Source organism: Vanacampus margaritifer, chromosome 5, assembly GCF_051991255.1.
Source record: "Vanacampus margaritifer isolate UIUO_Vmar chromosome 5, RoL_Vmar_1.0, whole genome shotgun sequence".
NCBI lineage: Eukaryota > Metazoa > Chordata > Actinopteri > Syngnathiformes > Syngnathidae > Vanacampus > Vanacampus margaritifer.
In genome coordinates, this window is record NC_135436.1 from 8,185,311 (window position 1) to 8,197,823 (window position 12,513).

A 12,513-nucleotide genomic window follows, 5' to 3' on the forward strand; every position below is an offset into this window, starting at 1 on the left:
CCGACAGGTTTTGATCAACAATGCACACCCTTCTTTCGAAGGGCCAGCCTTTTATTACAATTCAGTCTCCAAGCAGAATATCTCTCCCTTCATGAATGAGCAAATGTGTTATACAGTTGAAGGACATGTCAAACAACAGAACTCTTAGCGCAGCTGCAGCTGTATTCGTCTCTAGCCAAAATATGTATATTTTCAAGGCACTTTTCGTATTCTTCTCCATAACAAAATCTCACTTATCATTTGACCCAAAAGCACCAATGACCGTGACTAATGGAAAAGCAAAGCAAGTTCTGTTCAAGACCACAATGTACGTGTACAAAATAAAAACAAGAAATTCTGGACCAATCAGTGTATAGCAAAATCAAGGGCGAAAATATGTTTTCGCACAAAGTGATGAGAAGGAACTTTTTTAGACTAAATAATATGGTCCCAGCTTTAAACCCAGAGCATACGAGGTCAACATCATGTGCCCTGCTCAGGACACAAGACACTTTGACAAACTTAAAATGAAGAATTAAAATGTTCATGATCAGTAACAATAATTGATATATGAAAATAGGTATTAAAATGTTATAATATCCTTCACATTCAATATTCAATATTCAATATTTATTTATTTGTCATTGCAAATAACATGGTTATAAACAACGAGATAACGTTATGAGCCCCATATACTGACATAGTATGACTATAAAGTGCAGAAAGTCATATGCAATATCTAGCGAAACCCAGCAGAAGTAAAATGCATTCATCATATCAAAATAATAACAAGGATGGCAAACACAAAAACACGCAAATATTGACAGTCATCCATAGTATTCTTGTGCAAGAAAAATAGAGTGCTATAGGCCAATCTGTGGGATGGGGAAAATAAACAGAACAGAGTGGATAGTTGTGTTGGAGCTGCAGCAATGCAAAACCTAAACCTAGTTTTTGCAATGGAGGAATATGAGGATGTATGGGTAACAGAGAGGGAGGTGGTTGTTCATTTAACAGCCTCACTGCTTGAGGGTAGAGGCTAGGCTATGGGCCAGTCTGGTGGTCCTGGCACGGATGGATCTATACCTAGTCCCAGAGGTTAGCAGGCAGAAGAGGTAAAGTGCAGGGTGGTGCTGATCGCGCAGGATGTTATGTAGCTGCCTCAAGATAGCATTCAGCATTAGTAACACTGATTTACGTGCATGTAGTGTCATGGTTTGGGTTTTGTTAGTTTTTGTTGTCTTGTTTCCTTTTGTCGGTCATGAACTACAGTATTTTGTTATGTTTCCCTTGTGCCTTTCTTTGTCTCGTCAAGTGTTATCACATCCACCAATGGCCGTTTCTCAATATCAAGAACACAGAGTACGTTCTTGTGACGCAACGAGTAGGGTCTTGGTAAGCCTGGTCTCAAGAACGTACTTCCCAAGCACGCATAGCTCGCTGACGTATTTCCATAATTCATTGCAGTTATATCATGTGACCAGCTTTCAATGAAATTGTACTACTATTTCTTCTCCTTTTCCTTTTGGCTTTTCCCTCCAGGGGTCGCCACAGCGAATCAGTTGTCTCCATCTAACCCTGTTCTCTGCATCCTCTGCTCTCACACCAACTACTACATGTCCTCTTTAACTACATCAATAAATCTCCTTTTTGGTCTTCCTCTAGACCTCCTGCCTGGCATTTGGAAACTCAGCATCCTTCTGCCAATATACTCACTATCTCTCCTCTGTTCATGTCCAAACCTCTCTGACTTTATCTTCAAAGCCTCTAACGTGCTGTCCCTCGGATGTACTCATTTCTGATTCTATCCATTCTGGTCACTCCTAAAGAGAACCTCAGCATCTTCATCTCTGCCACCTCCAGCTCTTTCTCCTGTCTTTTTCTCAGTGGCACTGTCTCCAGTCCAAACAACGTCGCTGGTCTTCCCTCAGTTTTATAAACCTTTCCTTTCATTTGAGCTGAAACTCTTCTATCAAACATCATCATCATCATGTCATTAGCTTTCTCCAGATCTACAAAGACATAATGCAGCTCCTTCTGACCTTTTCTGTACTTCTCTATGAACATTCTCAAAGCAAATACTGCATCTGTGGTACTCTATTTTGGCATCAAATCATACTGTTGCTCACAAATGTTCACCTCTGGCCACAGTCTAGCTTCGACTACTCTTTTCCATAGCTTCATTATATGGCTCATCAGCTTTATTCCTTTGTAGTTGCCACAACTCTGCACGTCTCCCTTGTTCTTAAAAATGGGCACCAGAACACTTCTAATCCAGTCCTCAGGCATCTTCTCACTATCTAAGATCCTGTTGAACAACCCAGTCAGAAATTCTACTACTACCTCTGCTAGACACTTCCATACCTCCACAGGCATATCATCAGGGCCAAGTGAACTTCCACTCTTCATCCTCTTCAATGCCCTTCTCACTTCATCCTTACTAATCTTTGCTACTTCCTGGTCCACAACAGTCACCTCTTCTACTCTTCATTCTCTCTCATTTTACTAATTCATCAACTCTTCAAAGTACTCTTTCCATCTTCCCATCACACTACTGGCATCTGTCAACACACTTCTGTCTAGGGCTGGGTATTGCCAACAACCTCACGATACAATACGTATAACGATACAATACGCAACGCGACACGTATCGTGATACGTGTTGCGATATTTCACCAATTTTCAGAAAACAGTCATATGTATACCCAAATGATATTTTTATTGTTGCATAACAAAAATACCAGGTACTGAAGGATGAAGGATTCTTACTATTTGCGTGTTCATGCCGTTGATTAATAAAACATACAATGAGATCTGTGAAAAGAGATATTTCCTTAAGGTTTTATTTTCAAAAGCTTTTGAGACAGACAGAGAGGGGCCATTGTTCTTCCCCATCTGTGTCATTTCTTCCTCCGCTCGTCACTAACATCCGTCCGTCCTTCTGAAAGTCCCTCCCATGTCACACCTCCTTGCAGTTGGCCAACTACGCCCCCCCTCTTTTTGTCCCAAGATGGAAAAACAGGTACTGTAATCAGATAAGAGTAGCCTTTCAGAGCAGACCTGCTGGCTGGTTGTAAAACACAAAGGGATCTAATTAACACATTCGCTTCCCCCATGTCATGTTCTGTAGGAGGGAACAAAGAGAATCGACCCCCTCCCATCATTTGAATTCTCACACAAAACTATACTGAGTAAATCAAAGCAATTTTGTCCAATTCTAAATAGTTATAACTAAATCAAAACAGTTATAATTAAATTGAAACAGAATATTTACTTCAGTACCCAATGCTCTTAACATTAAAACAATAAATGTTGTAAACAGCTTGCTTCACAGCTCATGCAATAACTCCAGACTTAGCAAGTAGTACTGGTCAGTAACAAAAATCCCAACAACTGGCAAACTAGAAATAAAGAATATAACACTGACCAAAATAAACTTTACCTGGCTTATTTTTTTTTTTCAGACTACAGTGCAGTTACAAGGTAATACATGCTACCTTTGAACACTAGTGTTAATAAAATAAATACAACCTAATTTAAACTGAATAACTCACATTATTTACCAGCATTTAGTGCAATTACTATGTAGCTGCCTTTAAACTTCCCATCAGCAGTATTAAAGTAGTAAATAACAAACATGGCCTTCTTTACAAGCCTGTAGTGCAAAATATAGTGCAAAAATAGCTGCCTTTTAACCTGGCATTAGTAGTGGAACTGGTAATAATAATAATAATAACAATAAAGCTCCCTGAGGCCAAAAAACAACATTGCAAATTGGCAATAACGGTTAAACAGTAGAACAATGAATCAATAGAGTTAACTGTTTTGTATGGCACCTTCACAGGTTTTTGTTAAGGAACAGCAGCTGATCTACATGATCTGGTTTTAAAACACTTTTCTCAGCTGTCAAAATGTCACCACAAGTCGAAAATATTCTCTCTGCTGCCACGCTTGTACCTGGAACGCAGAGAGTATTTCTAGCCAGATGAGACAGAAGAGGATAAACACCTTAATGCTTTCGCCACCAACTTAGTGGATCATCAGATAGCTGTAATAGCTTTGACTCTCTATATGCCCTGATCTCATGGCCTGATCAATGGAAGATGTGGTGTTACTGTCCTGTCGCTTTGGAGGTGAGAAAGTCTCTCCAAGCAGATCTGACACCGCACAAATCTTTTTGCATTGTGGGGGTTGTGTATCATCTTCAAGCTGCCCTTCAATAACAACCGGCTCATCTTCCTCTGAAATAAAAGATAAAAACACTTATGTTACTAAAAAGTTATCAAACATTTACAAGTAACTAAAGTTTGAATTACTTTTACTAAAAATAATCAGATTGGTGTTTGTAGTTGCAGTAGTAATGTTTTGTTTGATAATCAATACCTTAAAAAAAAACATAAAAAATACCTGTGAAATTTGAGCTGCCTCTGAGCCAACAGTGGCAAAGACGTCATCTCTTTATTTTTTCTGTAATGAAGGGCAACGCTTTAAAACGTGGGTCCAGCGCTGAGGCCATCTGAAGGAAAGTTTTGATGGCATACCTCTTCCCCAGGTCTTGTACCAGTGCATTTTTTTATGTATTTTGTTATCCCAGAGTCAGTGGCTTGCTCTACAGTGCTTCGGCACAGCTGTGCCTGTAAAGGGCCAATGATGGACACTGTGGGTGTTTTCTCTTCAGACATCACAAGAGTTGCAACTTTAAGTGGCTGCAGAGTTTTAGCAACATCTTCAGCATTAGCGAGGTCTGCTTCTGATAAAGTCCACAGCTCCTTGGCATTCTTGCGTACCTCAGAGGAGAGCAGTGTGGCACAGATGGCAGGCTGCTGTTCTAAAAAACACACTACTCTATCCGGTAGGTACGTCCATCATTAGTTTGTGCTCGAGTAAGTTAATAAGCTTTTGCTTCTCCCGGAGAACATGGCTGGCGAGTGTACTCTTTCTGAAGAAGGAAACAATCTGGCGAATTTTGCCCAACAACTTGGAAACTGCGGTGGTCTTTAGTGCACATTGGGCGGCTAGATTTAACGTATAAGCGACACATCTCACGTGCACTAATTTATCTCCCTTGGTCTTGTTAAGTGTAATCCTGCCCTTCCTCGTGTCAACCAATCAGTGCCCTCAGCCACTTGTGTCTTGCCCCAGGTGTGTCTTGTTGTGTCATTAGCGTGTGTGTTAAAGGAATATAAGAGTTTGTATGCGTGGGGGTGAAATACAGGATGTGTGTGATGGACGTGGGCGTGTTAGGAATGGAATGTTGCCAACAAAGGATGCTAATGGCAGGGGGAGATGCAGAACCGTGATAAGATCAAAGTATGTTGTAAATCACATTTGTTTGAGACCGTGGCGGAAAAGTACAAAACAGGAGAAGCCACCCAGTGACGCTGCGGATGAAGATCGGCCAATGAAAAGCAAGCTAAAGTTAAACTGCAGAAAACACATAGCCAATAGAATAATGCCAGGATGCCTTTGTTTCTGTGTCATTTAAATATTGTGTAGTATAACTATTCACTGGGGCAACTCGGATGGGACTACGTTGGCTGCTTGAGACAGAGACGTACAGAATTGTATTGATAGGGACCCGGGACCCCAGCTGTTTGTATTAGATTTGAATGTTAGGAATAAATCCACTCGTGTGTGAAAATGCCGGCTTCCTGATACCTTTCTATTGCAGAACGAGCATGCTATTGTTGGATGAGTGATAGTTTGGTAAGGTCACAAATTGGAGTCAGATTATTAACTTAAATTTATATTAATATAGAAATAAATTCCAACAGTGTGTGTTTAGTCTCCTGTCTCCCCTCCGTCTGTGTCGGTTCATTGTCATTTCCCCTCCCGTCATGCTACCAGTTTTTGCCTTGTTGTCCTCCCCACATTTTGTTTTCTCTTGTCATTTGGAGTTCGCTTTTGTTTTGTAATAATTAAAGTCATTTTTTGTACATCACCTTTGCTTCCTTGCCCAGCTTCCTTGCGACTGGGTCCTCCACCAAACTTTGCCTTATTGACAGAATGAACCGACCACAGAAAGGACCAGCGGGAGCTCTGTCATGCCAGGAACAAATACTTGCCTCCGGAGCCCTACTAATAGCCTTGTTGGACGAAGCCCTGCGGCTCCTGGCTTTGGCCGCTGCCGCCCCGTGCATCCTCGCTGGTGCCGCTGCCGCCCCGTGCATCCTCGCTGGTGCCGCTGCCGCCCCGTGCATCCTCGCTGGTGCCGCTGCCGCCCCTTGCATCCTCGCTGGTGCCGCTGCCGCCCCGTGCATCCTCGCTGGTGCCGCTGCCGCCCCGTGCATCCTCGCTTGTGCCGCTGCAGCCCCTGGCCTCCTTGCTTCTCTTTCACCACTATGGGTGGTGTTGGTCCATCGAAGTCTCGACACCATGATTCATATTTGAGCCACTGGGCCAGATCGAGCAGAGTAGGAATGGAGCCTGCCTGCTGGAAAGTGCATCGACGAAAGTCTGCTCGTTGCTCTGGTGGGAGTTTGTTTAGAAGTCTCGCCACATGAGACCCACATCGAAGTTCGGCGTCACCATCAGTGCCCAATGTCCTGAGAAGACCAACCAACGACTGCACATAGAGGGCGAACCGCTCGAAGGCTGCGGTGTCACCACGATGAACATCAGGTGAGTCAAGGACACTGGCTATTTTCTTGAGGGCTATCTGGTGGGGCTGACCAAATTTCTCGTTGAGCGCATACATGGTGTCACTGTAGGGCATAAGTGAGTTGAGGTAAGAATCTGCAATCAACTTTGCCTCTTCGAACTTCAAATGGTCCACCAGGATCTGATATTTGAAGAGTTCGGTTCCTTCCACTGGCAGGAGGTTCTGCAGCGCTATCTTCAAACGGGTGAACTCACAGGGATCGCGGCTAATGAAGTCTGTTATTGTTGGGCGTGGCCCCTTGTAGGTCTGTTCAGTCGTGACTGCTGAATCATGGTGCTGTGAAGCTGGAGTCTGCCAGTTTTGTCTCGACATCCTCGGTGCTTGCTGCGGGGAGACTGGTAGGTGACCTGACTGTTGAGGAGGACTGGTTGCTGCGTAGGTAGGGAATCTAGGCACATGCAGGCTGGTAGTAATTTAGAAGCTGCTGAGGTACACAAGCAGCAGCATAAGGTGTAGCTCCAGTGGGTGGAGACTGGTCCTGGAACTGAGACGGCGTCGACGTAGCAGCTGGATACTTTGGCCTCAGAGATGGTGTTTGTGCTACAGGCTGGGAGTACTGTGGAGGCTGGGAGCGCTGACCCCACTTGTGGTGCTGTGGCGCGGTATAGGAATAAGGTTCGTGGCGGCTCGATGCCTGGCTCTTCATCTGCTGTAACTGTGAAATCAGCTCTTCTAATTGGTCAGTCATCGTTGGAGCTGGCTGGTCGTCACAGTCTGCTGTGTCAGGCCACGGCGAGGGATCCGGCCAGTCCTCTTCATCTTGACTGTGGATCGGATAGGGGTCAAGACGGCTGACAAAGTGTGGCATAGCTTGCTGAAGGCTGATGACTTTGCTGGTCAGCCTCCTCATTTCAGCCTGAACTTCAACAAGTGCAGCTGCGTCGGTATGCATATCTCGCTGTGACTGCTGTAACACGCCCTTCTCTCTGTCTATGTCCCTTAGCTCATCTCTTAAGCGAAGTTCCGGAGATATGGGATGGTGAGGATGGTTCTCGGACTTCCTCCCTGGGCTTTCTCTCCGGATACCTTCGGTGGGCTAGCTGGGGTTCCGGACTGTATCTGTATGCCGCTCTGAATAGTACAGGTCAGCCTCCTGGAAGTCAGCATCCCACCGGTGGTGACCGGTGTAGGGAGAGGGGGTGAAGTAGGGGGGGGGGGGTTTATCTTAGCCGCTCCCTGTTTGTGAGATGGCCACTCCTCTTCGTACCCATGCCTGCCTCGTTGCCTGTTCCCAATATAGTTGACATGGTAGTCGTCTAGATGGGCTGGTGGGGGTGTCTGACGCTTCGGTCGTGTTCCACAGGCTTCGGGCTCCATGTTATCCAAAAGTAAAAAGAGATATCCGGCTCGAAGGACCTCAATGATGGAGAGGCTAGGTTTGGACTGTATAGGTGCGATTCAAATAGAGTATCTCTTTTCGCCCTCGGGGTGTCAGTCAGAACACAAAGCAACAGTGGAGCGAAGATGTGGATTGGCAGCTTTAATCCAGGAACATCAGCAATAGGTGGTTACAGTATTTGCACTTTAGTGTACAGGCATGGGCTGCTATGATGCAGGCGCTGTGGCTAACTATGGATGCTTGTAATCCTGAAGTCTGGTGTATGCATGGTCTGATCATCTATGTGTGTATGGTTCAGTGTGTGTATGGTTCAATGTGTGGTTCTGCAATAAACAGAAAAACAATACAGCGTATGAGTGTAAATACTTGACTCCTAATAAACACAAATACAGTATTTCATTACTTAATAGCACACATTGATTGGCTAAATAACTGGGCTGCAACATTACTAATTTTACATGAACAAGCACTATGTTAGCTGTGCACATGAATGGCTATAAACACACACAAAAGTTGTACGACATACTAAACATGAGCTAATTACTCAAAAGTATGGCGCACGTAACGAATCACTAAACATGATTGTGGCCGACTACGGCCGTGGACGTTGCGTAATGGCGCCGCGCAGTGAGAGCATAATGTCCCAAACTGACAGCAGACATCATGTGCAAAGTGGAACAAAACATGCAAATAAGCACACAAAACTTTAGTGAACTTTTCTACTAATGTCTAACACACAGAAGAGAACACATTTATGTAGTTAAATGGTGTATAAAACATTACTTAGTGTACTCACGTCTGGTCAAAGACGCACACGGTCACCATAGCTCGCAACAAATTCTGTCATGGCGGCGTCCAACTGCGCAGCAAGTAATGGACCCAGAATGCAATGCGCGAATCACAGAAGTAAATATAATGACGTCACTCTATTCTTAACGTGGAATATGGAAAATATACAAATATAATAATGATGACTATTAATATTTGGAACCTTTTTAACAGGTACAAAGGGATGTTTGCGTCGTTGAGGGAGTAAATACAGTCGACTTACTTCCCAGCCAACGGGAGCGGCTCTACTCATTCCCTTTAAAGCACCATTCCCCCAAAAATATATGTAATTTGGTGGACGTATGTCACTGATCAATAATATACAGCGTTGGGTGTTACATTTTGTAACGCACAGGATTACAGTAATATTTTACAATTAGGCAGTAACAAAATAATATAACGAGTTACCCAATATGTTTTTGTAATATTATTACTGTTACTCAACCCTGTAACACGCATCGATTTTGACACAACCAGACAAAATTAATCATCAATAAAGGAGAAAGTGGTACATTTCATCATAAGCTACTAGCTGCAACAATCATCACGAGTGAGAAATTCTACTTATGCATAGAAGCCACTCATCTACTGTTAATACATTGAGTGCAGCACTTCTCTTCCTATCACTACTTAGTGTCGTACATAGGTAAGAAGTCATTGTGAGACCAATTACTGTCATGGTTTCATGAAATAAAAGCCAAACATATTAAAAATACACGCTTCAATATATGTGCCATCTATTGCAGGGTGCAAAATGGAGATCACGCTGATTGGCCGCTAGCTAGCAAATGCAAATCTCCTCTGGGCGAAGAACTCTGCTGGCCAATGACATCACGCTACTCAAATCGGACAAACTACAGTAGTTCTCTAATAACTCTTCATGTACTTTTGGATGAATGTTTCTTAAATGTTTAGTGAGGTTTGTTGTATTGACGCAATATTTCACAATCTTGTCACACACTCTACATTTTGCCTCATTGCTGTTTAGTGAAAAAAAATAGGCCCAAACTAAACTCCTCTTTCGCTTCGACAATGCCAGCGCCATGTTTCTAATTGTTTGTTTTGTTTATGTTGGTGAGGCAAAGGGCGGAGGAAAAGCATGAGTTAGAGTGGGCACGAGTAGACGCCGGTGCTTATGTGCGTACAGAAGGCAGAGGAAAAAAGTAGTTTGCATGAAGAAAAATGTACAACAAGAAATAGGGATAAAGAAAATATAACAAATTCATTAATTAATAAATATCGATACTTTCGCTTGAGGATCGACACTCAAATTTTGAGCACTGGATCGAAAAATAAATATTTTAGTATCGATTCGCCTATCCTAACACATTATCCATCCATCCATTTTGTTCGATCACTTTCAATTATACTTTGACTTAAGAGTTTATTGTCGCCAAGGGGAAATTATTTTCCACGCACACAATGTACATTTGACAGCAGACATAAACAAGACAGTAACAAATATACAATGGCTAGAATACACTCAGCGGGGTTTGCTGTTCAAAAATGTAATGGCTGAGGGAATCAGGCTCTTTCTAAACCGAGCCTTCCTGCACATAAGTGTTTTATACCTCCGTCCTGAAGGCATAGGAGTGAAATGCTTATGGAGTGGGTGTGTGGAGTCATGTCTATTGTAAGTGTAACGCGTCTAATGGCCTTATTAAGATCTGTGAGCTTTATGGTTGAAAGTCCTATGAGTTTTGCTGCAGTGTTTGTTACTTAATTTAATAATAAGTTTAGTCCGTTTTTTAACAGTTAGCAGATTGAAGAAGCAGGTGGAATAATACAATATAACGGGTTGAATAATAGACTGATATAACCGTAGTAGTAGGGATGGAGCAACAGAAAGTCCTTTTAGTTTACAGATGACTGTGAGTTGCTGTTGGCTTTTCTTCAGAATGTCTGAGATGTTTGCCAAATGTGTAACCTGAATTTTGACTTAAGTCGGATTTCCCGTTAAAGTCGATATTTACATCAAAATATTTATGTACAGTAATTTTTAAAAACATATTTGCCTGATGGCGAGCCAACCAGCTGATGGACGTCCATTGCTGGAGGTAACAACACAACTTTAAATAACTTTAAAATGGCGTGATTACTGTGGAAAATTAATGAAAAAAAAGGTGCTGCGGATAAGGTGCCATAAAGTAGAAACGACGTACGTCGCGTTGGCTCCCTGTATATATAAAGGCCTATATTGGAGCCTTGATAGTACTGTTGTATGATGATGAATAATACAGTTGCTCTTGATATATCATTATTTGCTAATTTACCCATTTCAAAACCGATAGGCATAAATAATGAATGAAAATTCAGGCCGTTACAGGTTTGTACGCTGGGCCTGGCTAAGTCTACCAAAAGCACTGTATTTGCTGATTTTGAAATGAACCCACGGTCCAAAATAAATGGTGGGAATTATCCCGCCCCTCCAGATTGCCCAGTCCGGGCCTGATTTAGGGTACCCTAACCCCATTTATCAAATTTTGAACATGCTCAAAATTTCTTTGGGACAAAAAAAACAAGGCCAAAAAATAAATAAGACCAGAAATATGACCCAGTTTTCAGTTAGTTTTTTTTATTCACTTTATCCACATGATTGATCGATTCTATTCTTTTTTTCCCCACACGAGTAATGTGTTAAAGTTTTGTCAGTCGCATTGCAATTAATGCACTTTGTGTTCCGCTCTGCCTTTTTTCAGTAGCTCAACTAATGACCTAATATGGGCCTGATTTTGAAAAGCCTTGTGTTTGTGCCTATATATATACTTAACATAATTAGCACCCATAGCTTCCCATACTATCTATTCTTGACTATTGCTGGTTGGTGTTTAAGTGTTCAGTACATGAAGCTGTCTGATGTCTTCAAGATGTACAGCAGTGGCTATCTTTATAGCAACATGCCTTAGTGCATCTTACACAGCTGTTCATTTGGTGCTGCTTTAACTGGTGCCTGCAAGGTACCATTACTTGCCATGTAGCCTTGCTTGTGTGATCTATTTCTTCACAGCCGCCCGCTCTTGATGTACTTTTCTGTGATGTTGCTCCCTCTGCTGGTCAGCTGCTAATCAAACTGTACTGCCAGATTCGAGACACCAGTTATTTCTGTTTGTAGGCTATTGTTTATTTGTGATAAATTTAACTAAAACATTTTATGAAGTTTAGTTATAACTTGATTTATTTACAAAACACTTGAATGGGTTAATCATGATAGGTATTAATAAATCCTGTTTATGACGGAGTATAAGTAAAACCCCAAAGCTATAAATAAATAAATAAATAAACAAATAAATTAATAAAATTGATTAAAATGTTACCACCTGTAATCTCATCATATTTTGTTTGTTCTTCTCAGTTTATTTTCGTTATCTGACTATGACCCCAATCTCATACTATTACTGGCCTTAATCATGCTATTACATATTATGGGGTGATAGTTTTGCCTGTAAACGTATCAATAGGCTTGTAAAAAAAATTAAAAAAAATAAAAATGTCTGAGCCTCTTTATACATTTTTTCTCCTTACAATCCCAATTCAGAGTGTATTGAACTAAATCTTGATCTGTCTTACATTGACTTTTGACATTTTGTATTATTGTGTCATGCATACAGCCAGAGACATAAGACAACAAACAATCAAAATGGCCCGACACCAGGATAAAAACAACTACAAAAGCCACAAAAAACTTACCTCATGAACAATCTGTCTT